Consider the following 12,148-nt stretch of genomic DNA (forward strand, 5'->3'; position numbering starts at 1 on the left):
CTAATTTCTTCATTAGCGATTCGGTGTAGAAAGTAGCTCTGCTGCCAGTGTCCAGGAAAGCGAAAGCGACGACCGTTCGATTGCTTTTCCTCGAGTGGACCTTTACAGGTACAACGGCCGTCGCTGTCCTACCACGAGTTTCTCCATGCTGGTCTGTGCTGGCCATGGCATTAGAGACTTGAGTATCAGCACTGTTCTCAGTTCCGACAGCAATGTCCACTGAAGTCTTTTCACGAACGCGTGCCGTATGAAGGACTGTAGGATGCTTCCGAGAGCAATTAGGGATCTTGCAGATCTTACGTTGAGGGCAGAGCCTTGCCACATGATTGTCAGACAAAAAGCCATAGCAAAGCCTCATAGATGATAAGAACTTGATTCGCTCCTGGTATGGCTTCCATCTAAGGAAGTGACAGTCCTCCAGGGCATGGCTCTTTTGACAGAATGGACACGCTCTGGATTGGGCACCGAGGACTACGGGATCAACGTCGGAATTCTGTTCTGAGTTCATGCGTTGTATCTTCTGTAATTGGGTGACAAAAGTCGATGTTTTAACCTTGAACGACGCGGGACCAGCACGTGATTGTGGCGGTCTTCTAGACCTCAAATCTGAGCCTGATTGAACGATGCTCGAGACTTTGCCAAAAACTGGGTTGGTGGCAATTCTTGCCTCGTGATCAACGAGAGCAACGAGGTCGCCGAACTTTACAGGTCTTGCCTGAAGCTCCATTATGTCGTTAACGCTATGCCGCCACCTCTCTCTCATACTAAACGGTAATTTGAAAACCAGTTTCTGAAGGTTTCCTGGCTGATCAAACTTCGATGCGTACAGACTGCTGGCCAATAAGTAATGCTTGATTAGCAAACTTTTAAAAAATTACTAAAAGACAGGGAAGTTTTAATATGAGCGGGTAAAAAATAGTCCCCGCATACTTAAAGGTTCTCTTTCCCATATTGGTCTTAGGCTTTGGTGGGTGCAGGTCGTTACTTCTTCTAGTTCCGTAATCATGGAAAGCCTTGTTTCTTATGAAATACTCTGTTAAATACTTCGGTACCAAGTTATTTAAACACTTAAAAACTAAACTACATTTATGTAGTTTCCTTCCGCAGGCTAAACGTAGCCAATTTAGCAAGTGGAAAGCATTCTTTGAAGTTTTTTACGAAGTATAATTCGAGCTGCACGATTTTGTAGACGTTGGAGCTCTTTCCAAAATTCTTCTGAGATTTCACCCCAAGCAGAATCAGCATAGTCAAAAAACGGCTGCACGAGTGAGGTATATACTTGCTTAGAAGCTTCCAACGTGAGGCATGCTCGTATCCGTGATAGGAGCCCAAGCCGACTACTGACTGACATACTCAACGTGATCTTTCCAAGAGAGTGTTTCGTCCAAAAAGACACCTACATACTAAATTTAGGTACCTTTTCCAAGATCTTTCAATGTAGCTGTATAAATTTTGCAAAATTTTGCCGACTTCCAAAAAGCATTGTTTTAGTTTTACTGTGATTAAGAATAAGCTTGTTACATTCTATCCATTTTGCAACTCGATTTAAGTCGTCCTGCACTACCTTATTTATCTCCGAAAAACAGAGGCTCGTAAAATATAATACAGTATCATCCGCATACACTGGGCCAGGAGTAGTTGTATGCGATCATCCAGACCGGATTTGACAGGTAGTCATCAAATGACGTCATCAATCAAAAGACAAAAGAAGGGGGCGTACATAAATTAGGGGCAAGTTGGGGCATGACTGACACCACGCGGTGTAACCCTAAGAAGGGGGCGTGCATAAATTAGGGGCATGTTGGCGCATGACGCAACGCAGTTGTAACCGTAACACGTGAAACCACTCGTTCATCCCAGGTCGTCGCATAAATTAGGGTTAGGTTAATGAGATGCCAGTCATGTACGAAGACGAGGATATTTTCATCTATGAGAATGACAAGAAAGAAACGTAACCCTAAAATAATGTTTCGTAAGGCGCGCATAAAATAGTACTGTGTGTGCATATCATTTTATCGGTATGCTACTAGCCTGGTTTGGAGAGAGAGAGCTCTGTCCTGCTCTGGAGTTGAACTGTGAATAAGAGATCGCAGCAAAGCAAACACAAGACTAAGGAAAAGAAACCAATCACAACCACATCAGATGATCTCATTGGAAACCAATCAGAAACAACCATTACCTCATCGAGAGCCAATCAAAACGCAAAAACCTATTGTTTTGAAGCGAGTCAAACAGAACTTTAAAACACATTCACAAAAGGTTTTACACGCCTGGACAAGTCTACAAACGCTTTGTTCTTTTTAAAACTAAATTTGCATAGAGACGATCGAAGAGAGAAGAAGGAAGAATATAGATCAAAAATGTTGTTTTGTGTGGAAAAGAGGAGCATTCTCAACTCTTTCACGCTTTTTAAACAAACGTGAACTCCGTTGTTACAACCTTTTTTAAGGAAGGTTTTCCAACCTCGCGCTGAAATGAAACACGGGTAAATGCAATCTTTTTATGTAAGAATACACAAAGACATCCTTCAAAGCACAGACACAAAGAAAGCTTACTCAACAGATTTGAATAACGCCTAAAAAAAAATTGGATTTTGAGAAGCGTTTGAGACTGTTGTATGGTGAAGCGGGAGTTGGTTTCATAACGTATTTCAAAATACTTTTCACAATATTTGACGCAGTGAGCAAACAACAATATACATTTCAAACGCTTTATTAAAGGATACTCTAGTGACAAGTTGATATAAACGATTGTTCTTCGACTATTCGACTATCGTAACCTTAAAACAAACAAATACTGTTGCTCTGATAATGCAGTTCTGTCCAGTCATAAAGAATATGAAACATTCGAGACCGGACTAACTCGAACGAATTTTATTTGCAGAACGCTATCGTTAAGTCAATAAAAAGACACCAACAAATATTTCAAACGTTTTACTGAATTAACAGAGAACGCTTATCACAATGTGATATTTGCGAGAGATAGTTCTCTTTATACAAACCTTCATCCGAAAAAAGTTGTTTTGAAAACGCACCCTATGTACAACAAAGATAATAGTTGTTAAGTCAATAAATACACACCAACAAGCATTTCAAACCTTTTATTGAATTTACAGAGAACGCTTATCACAATGTGATATTTGTGAGAGTAGTTCTCTTTGCAATTCACTTGCATTCGCTACATCATTATTGTTCTATTATGCATGCACTGTTTCAATGCTTTTAGAGCGAAAATAAATCACACAAGGGCAAATGACAGAAGAAAAAAAAATGTTGTAATTCACTTGCATTCGGTGCATCATTATTGTTCTATTATGCATGCACTGTTTCAACGCTTTTAGAGCAAAAATAAGTAACACGCGCGCAAATGAGAGATGAAAAAAAAAATGTAATTCACTTGAGTTCGCTGCATCATTATTGTTCAGTAAGGTTCCCACTTTGTGTTACTCCTTAATCGGGTAATCATAGGTGTTCTTGCCCTGTAGGACCTGGGGGCGTTTCAAAGATCCAGGGATCTGTATCCTGTTCGATAGGAGAAGGTGGTGTTTCTATCCTGACAGGAATTTTGGATGGACCAACGGGTGTAGCTGGAAGTTTCCTGCTTGCTGTTTTTTTGGGTTGTACCTCGAATATCGTAGGAGAATGGTTTGGAGTGGGCGCATTTGGAGTTGTTATCGCTGTCCCTGCTGGTTCGCATTCGTTTCACTCTTCATTTGTTTTGCTAAACGTTGATACCGTTGTAATAGTTGATCCAATAAGGCCACTTTTTGATCCGCGGGCAAAGTAGAATCCGTGATATGTTTCATGTCTTGATCCAAGCGCGTCAAGGTAGTGAATTTGCGGAGGTGATGTTAAGCGATGTTCTGTCTCAAGGTTTTGCAATAAATGCTCTGGATCCAACATCATCTTTTGTACGAGTTTCATTTTAACACTTTACCCAATAAATCGAAAGCGAGCGGTGCAATCAAAGAGGCGAGAGCTGGCAGGAATCGTCCTTGTTGATTGAGAACTTCTTTTTTCTTCTTCAGACTAGGTGTCTTGCGAGTCAAATACAGGAGTTTTGACTTGTGTGGTTTCAAGCGTTTAATTGATGAACGTGGAACCAGGTTTTGTGTCAAATAAATGCAGGTGACGTCACAATGATGGGACACTTAGGTGAACAAATCCAAAATGCGCTCGTCATCGCTACAGTTTCTCATGAGGTCATCTAACACGAGCAGACCAGGACGATGAGGGGGCGGAAATAAGGCGGGAATGTCGTCGGGAATACCCTCCATGAACGTGACTTCCTTTACCAATTCCTTAAAACAATCTTTCCATTGACCGTAGCAATACACGATCTTGCGAATGGGGCGTTCAAATAAACAATCTGCGTGTTGAAGTATCTGGCACGTAAATGTTGTTTTTCACATTGGCTGGGGCCAGAAATGATAATACTGCTGGAGCGCTTGAATTGAGACATGTTCACGAGACGAATCTCCAACGATTTGTGTACACGAGATAGAATTTTCCCACCCCATTTACTAGCAAATACACACACAAAAGCAACATTTTTTACTTTCAACGTGATTTTATTGCTTATGGACACAGCGAAATGACTTACAACCTTGTTGAAAGCAATCATTAACTTTAGGATAAATGACTGAATTAAAATAAGCGTGTACACTCCGTTCAACTTGTGCATCGTTCCGCTGAGAATCATATCGTTTATATTTAGCTTGAACAGTGTTCATGTCAACATTCCGTGCTCGATGAATGAGATAAAACAAACAATAATCTCCACAAACGTCCGAGTTCAGTCCTTGCAGTGGTTTGTCGTTATAATAGGTAACTTCCCGCAGAATGTAGGTATCCATGTTGTAAGTTTCAGGAGGAAATCCGTAGCTGTCAAAGGATTCACTTTCACCGGGCGATTCAAAGTACATGGCCACCCAATGTGTCCCAGGTTGGTCATGGGGGTCCGTATTGGCGATGAGACCAGCTGGGTAGGTGTTGATGACAGGTAGCCTATCCCTTGGAAATACGCCTTGCATCAGAGGTGCTAACACAGGGTCAGAAAGACAGGCTTTCCATAGTTCTTGGGTCGTATGCATAACGATGAACTAAGAGCCTTGTGGCAAATCGTAGACCACGCGACGATTGCGATCAATTTCCAACTGATTCTGAAATTCTGCGTACACAATTAAATTCAGAACTGAGTTCGTCTGATTTCCAAATTTCAGGTACAGGTTCATGTTACCCGTTCGATGGGGTATCAGATGATCGAGATGTCCACTTCCTGCCGGTGTCAAATCAAAACGGAACAAACCGTAACCATTTTCCCAATCCACTCTATCAATGTCAAGCCCGTGCCCGCAATTCATGTCTCCACTTCCTGAAAACAGCGTGTTGTAACCATCGATCTTTTTTCCACCCGTCAGATCAAGCGCAGAGTAAGGCATTTCTTCTCCATTCACAGTCAGTCCAATGTCTTGCTGGTCAAAGCTAAAAGTTGAAAGGATTTCTTGCAAGGTTCCAGTTGAACGCATCGTTTCGCACGAGCCCAAAAATGATGCACTGAGGAATCAAACCGTGGAATAGATCTGTCTCAGTGTGATTTAAGACTCCTTGAGGGATGATCCTTGCCTGCGTAAGGGTTCTGGTTAAGGTATAGATGGCTGGTAGCGGTGCGCTCCCTTTGTGACCTTGCATGATCTGTATATGTTCTAGTTTCACACTGTCTGCAACACGCACTGTGCGTATGCGAAGCGAGCTAGACACGATCTTTACTTTGCAGTTGTTTGGAGTCTCCCACCCATGAGAACAAAAGCATCGTTGTTCAGATCCACCTTGACTTTGACCTCCAAACCCGTCAAGCAATAACTTGTCCATATTAAACACGTCACTAAGGGGCACTCCGACCAACCCCACTTCTGCACCGTTGTTAGTAAATGTGGCTCTTCTATTCAGACCCTCATTACTTTCTGCTGTTCCGTGGCCTGTTCCGTGAAGTTCAATAAGGTCTTGATGTAAGCATTGTATGCCTGAGTGTCTGACTGTTCTGTTACCAGCGTTTCGTTGATCTTGATGGTAAACTGTTTGATGATGGAATGAAGGGCGTTGTTGACCAGAGTGTACTTCTTGCCATCCCCTGTGGGCGATCCATTATGTTTGGTAATCTTTACTACCAATCGCAGCTCTGTCTTGTTAATGTCAATGTAGTCAGTCAACGGTTTGATGACAAACTCGATGGGATTAGTTCCCGTTTGAACCGGTTCGTAATCGACCCATTTGCTGCTAACAATCGACACATCTGTCACAGGTACATTAAACAACTGTAAACTTGAATTTGCACCAGGGGCTGAGAGAGGGTGTGCTGATGCCATCTTTAATCAAAAATAGTTCTCCTTTTCTCGGTCTGTCCTTCACTGCGCGGCTTTGACGTATCCGCGCCCTTATATTCTCTCTAAACCTTGCTGTGTAATGTCATCAATGACCCCTGAGAGTAAATTCTTTCCAGCAGCTTTAGCTCTTGTCTTGGCAGCTTTCTTTAAAGGTTGACCATTGATCACATCTTGGACAAGTTGCATTCTCGTTTCCAATCCAGTACCGAGCATTCGTTTTCCCACCTTTTTTGCTGTTGTTTTGAGAAAGGGAGTTGCTGAACGGAACAAGGACTGAAACATTCCACCTAAGCCGTTGCCCCCTTGACCATAAGGGTGTGTTCCTCCGATCCGTAGATACTAATGTCTCCTCCTTTACCGTGCTGCATATAGGGTACAACTTGTCGACCATATGGGTAATATCGGTGATTCATAGGTAATAACATGTTGTTATAGAATAGCACGACGCCGAAAATGCAGGGTCATGCGTACGGCTCCAGAAGCACATGGTATCACTTGACCTGTGTCTCCCCTTATATTGATCGCCACGGATGAAAACACAGTTGTACGGAGTCTATGGTAGGAGGGCACCTTGACCTCTTCTGTAATCATGTTCCCCAGCTGACCACAAGGAACGAGCATCCGAAGTAAGTTGGCTTGAGCATCTCCCACTACTAGAGACTCGATTAAATCGGAATACACGTAGATGGTTTGAAAAGCGTCTCTCGAGAGCAATCCTCACACCAATTCTTCTTCTCTGACAAGTTTTGTCGTTGTCCTCGCAAGAAGGACGCTGTGATCATCATTCTGTTGGACAAGGCCTCCGATTTGGTACAGCTAAGGAATATTATACTGATGGTTTAAGTACCCCAAGGCACGAGCTAATGTCTTTGGTAGAATCACATACCAACCGGCTGGTAACTTCAACTCAAAGTAATCTTGTGCTTTCCCGTAAATGTAAAAACGCTAGTTTCCTTCCAGACTCGTAATGGTCTTGTCACTCTTCAAATAAATGTCTCTCAATCGATTGTGTAGTCCCTTCTTCATACCGTGAATGACATCTTTGACCGTACGGTAAATGCCACTTGGTACAGGGATGTTCAATTTCCAGGGTTCAGGGTCTGTCTTACAAAGCAAAGTGTAGGACAACTGATTCTCACCTACGTTTTGCCAGGTGTAAGGATAAATGATGCGTGTCATGGCCACCTCCCAGTCTCCACTTAGGTTTAGTTGACTTGGTAACTGCATCTTAAAATCGGCGGCCTTGTTTTCGGGTTACTGAGTCAGACTTGCATCACTGGTCAGCACCATGTAAAAACTGTTGGTCATGTTGATTGGCGGCGGAAATGTAAAACGACGCTGACGATACCGTCTAAAAATGCTGGCGTTTGACCGTATTCACTCGTTAAATAGGTTTCAATGGTCTGAAATATCTTTGTCCGCAAAGGTAGGTACACAATATGTTCTCTTTCTTCAAGCAGTGTTTCTCGAAAACTGCCCAGGGGTATCATCTCATGTAGAAGAGGTAAGCGCTTGTCACCCACCTGCCACGGTTCCACGAGATTGGTTTGACCTTGAACCAGCCTTTGCTTACACGAGCAAAGCGACAGCGAAGGAGGAAAGATGTAAATACCGGGATATATGATGGATGTGCCAGCTGGTAAGATGAACCAATCATGACCATATTTTCTTTCTAGGGTGAGTGCAGCTTTCAAACGAACGCTGGGTGTAAGAGTGTTGTTTTCGGTTATCCATCCCAACGCGCGAGCTGTAGACAGTGTGATCATAAGTCCTTCAGTTTGCGAGTTTAACGTTATATTCCATTCGTCGTCCACTGTGACTTCAATCTTAGATGGTGGGTCAGCGATGTTCAGGCATTGTAACATTCCTTCTGTCACATCTAATGCTGTATGATACTTGCCCTCGGGTAATACAAACGGTGTGGAGTCACCTTGACGTTCCAGCATGATGTGAGAATGTTTGCAGTCATTTGTAATGTCAAACATTGAGAGCGGATACACGATATGATGCAATCCTACTTCCCAATCTTCTTCGTTTTTCAGATGGATTTGTCGAGGTAGCGCTACACGAAAGGAGGACTTGGAATTGTTTAGAAATAAACTACTGCTTGCATTACTGGGAAGTGTCACGTAAAAGTCGCTATCTTGAATCATGTTTGTTGTAAAGCGACCAACTGGTTATGCGGAATCCAACTGTCGTATTTCTTTGGTCAACCTTTCCAATGTACCAACACCTCCTTATTCGCTCCTCGTCCCCTGCGTTTTAAAATATTTTCAATACGAAACAGGTGTTTTGCGGTTTCTATCACTTTCTATCACTTTCCATCACTTTCTTTCTTATCACATATATCAAATTTCTTGTCAAATTTGTGATATAAAATATGATTCTAATCATTTCTTACTGTTTTATAGTTTTAAATATTTTATTGAATATTGTAATTACTTTGAGAATTTCAAATATTTAATCATTTCTCATTATTCTATAGTTTTAGATATTTTATTGAATATTGTAATTACTTTGAAAAGCCAAAATTTGGAAAGTAATAAAGTTATTATTATTATTATTTTCTGTAACTCAAATTCGTAAAAAGTGCCTTGAATCCAGTCACCGTCTGCTTCCTTTAGACGATACACGGGTGGGTCGCGTGGAAGCCTCTGAGCAATGGGGAAGGTTTCCTCCGTCCAGGATGGTAAGTAACCTTTTTCAAAGGTGCGTTTATGCTTACTGATCTTGACTTGATCTCCCACTTTGAATTTATACTTTGTTAGCGTTTTGGACAGATTCCTATACAATTTGCTCCAGACCTCTGATGCGTTATTCTCGTTGACATCTAGAGATGAGATAGATAGAGATAGATAGTTTATTCACCTTAAAAACTTGCAGCCAAAAGCTGAATTGCGGTAAGGCTTACAAATACAAAATTTACAACTGCGCTTAACTACAAACTAATTGTAGGACTTATACTACATAAAAATTGTTAAAAAATCACACATTAAGAGCATACGTCAAATTCCTATATACAATAAGAAACAAATTTATATCTAGTTCTCAGCTACTATGAACAAAACTTAAAAGAAAACTATTCTTGCATCTTTCAGTTTTACATTTCGGACGAATAAATGTTCTTTTTTCTCTCAGATAGTAGCTTGGTTGGTATCTACTTGGAAGTAGTTTGTGAAGACTGTGAGATTGATTTGCACATATTTCATCGAACAGCTTTGCTGCAATTGACTCTCTTCTATCATACAGTGTTGGAAGTCCAGACAGCTCTAGGGCCTTAGCATACGATAGTTCGGGGTAAATAATCTTCATAGCGCGTTTTTGAAGTCTTTCTAGGTCTTCGCTTAGATAACTTGGTAAAGCGCGATGAAAAACTGGGCTGCCGTACTCCAGAATAGAGCGAATGCATGTAATGTAAAATAGAAGAAGCTCTCTTGTGGCTATATGCGATTTCTTAAGCTGTCTAAGAAAATATAATCTTGTTGAAACTTTCCTAACTAGTTCTGACACATGGACATTCCATTTTAAATCACTGCTTATATTGAGTCCTAATAATTTCACACTGTTCACAGTCTCTAGGGTCTGACGGTTCACCCAAATAGGGTCAAACTCTGGTTCGTTTTTTGCAAAGCTAATCCTAAGCTCTTTGCATTTTCTTTCGTTTAACTGAAAACCGTCAATCCTTGCTTGAATAGCAAGATCGTCTACCATTTGCTGAATACAGCTCTTTTGCCCTTTAGTTATTACCTCAGAGATTGTGGTATCATCCACATATTTCCACATCTCTGCCTCTCCTGCTTTCAAATCATTAATCATTATTAAGAATAACCACGGCCCAAGCTTTGTCCCCTGTGGAACACCGGCCGGAATGTAACGCCATTCGGAGAAGCAGTCTTGGGCGAGTTTAACTCTCTGTCTCCTATCCGATAGAAAGTCAACAATCCAGCATAATATGGGGTTCGGAATATCGTAATCTGAAAGTTTACGCACTAAGATATTATGGTCAATAAGATCGAACGCCTTACGGAAATCAAATAAAACCGCTCTAATCGCGGCCGAGTTCCCATCAGAGCTGACGTGCCAGTTATGGATCATGCTGACAAGGGCGTGCGTAGTGCATGATTTAGGTATTGCCCCATATTGCCTTTTGTCGATTTTTTTAAGCACGGCGGGCATCACAAAGTCATGAACAACATAATCTTCTGCAAACTTTGAAAGAATAGGCGTGAGGGAGATAGGGCGAAGGTGCTTGTTGACGTCTTGGATAGGTCTTTGTTTGGGGACAGGGACAATATCTGCCTCTTTCCAAGATAAAGGCAACCGCCCTCTGCGAAAGGAAGAATTCATGATATCCATGATGGGTGGCGCCAAAAGATCTGCATTCTCCTTTAGAAGCCATCCGGGAATACCGTCCGGTCCTTGTGCCTTGGCTGGATTCATTTTGATGCTACGGTGCACGCTTTGATTATAATTCCCATTGACTAAATCGTCCAGTTGGCCCAAATAATGGTACGAGCTGCTGGTAGTGAACATACGCCACATTAGTTGCTTCAAAGTGCGGTTAAATCTTTCAACCACTTGGGCCTTGGTTTCGTTGTAGGTTACAAAATGATGTACTATCTCTTTTTTGGGGAAGGTTTGAAACGTTTTGTTCTTAAATTCGGTTCCGGCATCTGTTTGCAACTTTGCAGGTTTACGATTTTCCTGGAAAATGCTTTCAAAGGCCACCACCAACGAGGCTCCTGTTTTCGATTTCAAGGGCACCACCCACGCGTATTTGGAAAGGACATCGATACAAGCCAGTAAATACTTGATTCCACCGACTCAAATGTTGTAAATCAACCAATTCCGCCTGCCATTGTGTATCTATATTAAACACAATTACTCGATTACGACGAAAGTGCTTTCTTGCAGGTTTGTGTAGGGTATAGCCAGCTTGTTGGCGGAGCCAATCGAGTACTTGCGTGCGTTTCAAACAATGCCGGCGCGCCGAATACTTTTCATCGTTTTGAACTTCCATATAAACCTTTGAATTTCTCTCCATCTTGTCCTGATTACCCATGATGCACTCAAGAGCGTGACCTCGTCTATTGTAGTTGTTTATAATCAACCACTCGGGATTTTCTTAGAGACGGCATGTTGCTGCATTACCATACATTTGTTGAGTGGCCCGCTGCTTTATCCGCGGGCTCAAGTGTCCGAAAGTTCTGGCCATGCTACTCGGCTGACATGTTGATCATTTCCAAGTTCCCTCACAACGTCTTTTCACCACAGGTTTAAGCGTGCACTCTGAGCATCTGACAGCTTTGCAATACAAAAGTTCACTGAAGTTTCCCCTGTCAGGCGGTGTTAGTATCTGGGTGAGTGACCTAAAAAATATACCACTTCGTAGCGGAAGCATAGGACCGAAAATTCTATTTTAGCGACCAAATATGCTAACTAAGCAACGTACAGATTTTGTTAGCTTGCTTTATGCAAAAGTTAATTAATATTGATACACAGTTTTTAGGGTTTCCAGGACGGTCGATCGAGAATAAAATATTTTGCCATCAGAAACAAAATTAACGACATGAAAACAACATTAACCTTGAACCGCGAATATGAAAAGTTACCATCAGCGATAAACATTTTGCGAGATTTTTGTTACGTTCAAATTTGTTATTGTACTTTTGGCTGCACAAGTAAATCGCAAAATCGAAAAGTGACATCGAATTCAGCGGGCGCCATGATCAAGTTACCGCGGCGTTTTTACTCGCGAAACAGCGA

General features: G+C 41.8%; 1 pseudogene; it reads right to left on the reverse strand.

Moving 5' to 3' along the window:
• Positions 1-5,101: 5,101 nt before the first annotated feature.
• LOC138025715 (uncharacterized protein F54H12.2-like) lies at positions 5,102-6,364 on the reverse strand (annotated as a pseudogene).
• Positions 6,365-12,148: the final 5,784 nt, after the last annotated feature.

Source organism: Montipora capricornis, chromosome 12, assembly GCF_036669925.1.
Source record: "Montipora capricornis isolate CH-2021 chromosome 12, ASM3666992v2, whole genome shotgun sequence".
NCBI classification, from domain to species: Eukaryota; Metazoa; Cnidaria; class Anthozoa; order Scleractinia; family Acroporidae; genus Montipora; species Montipora capricornis.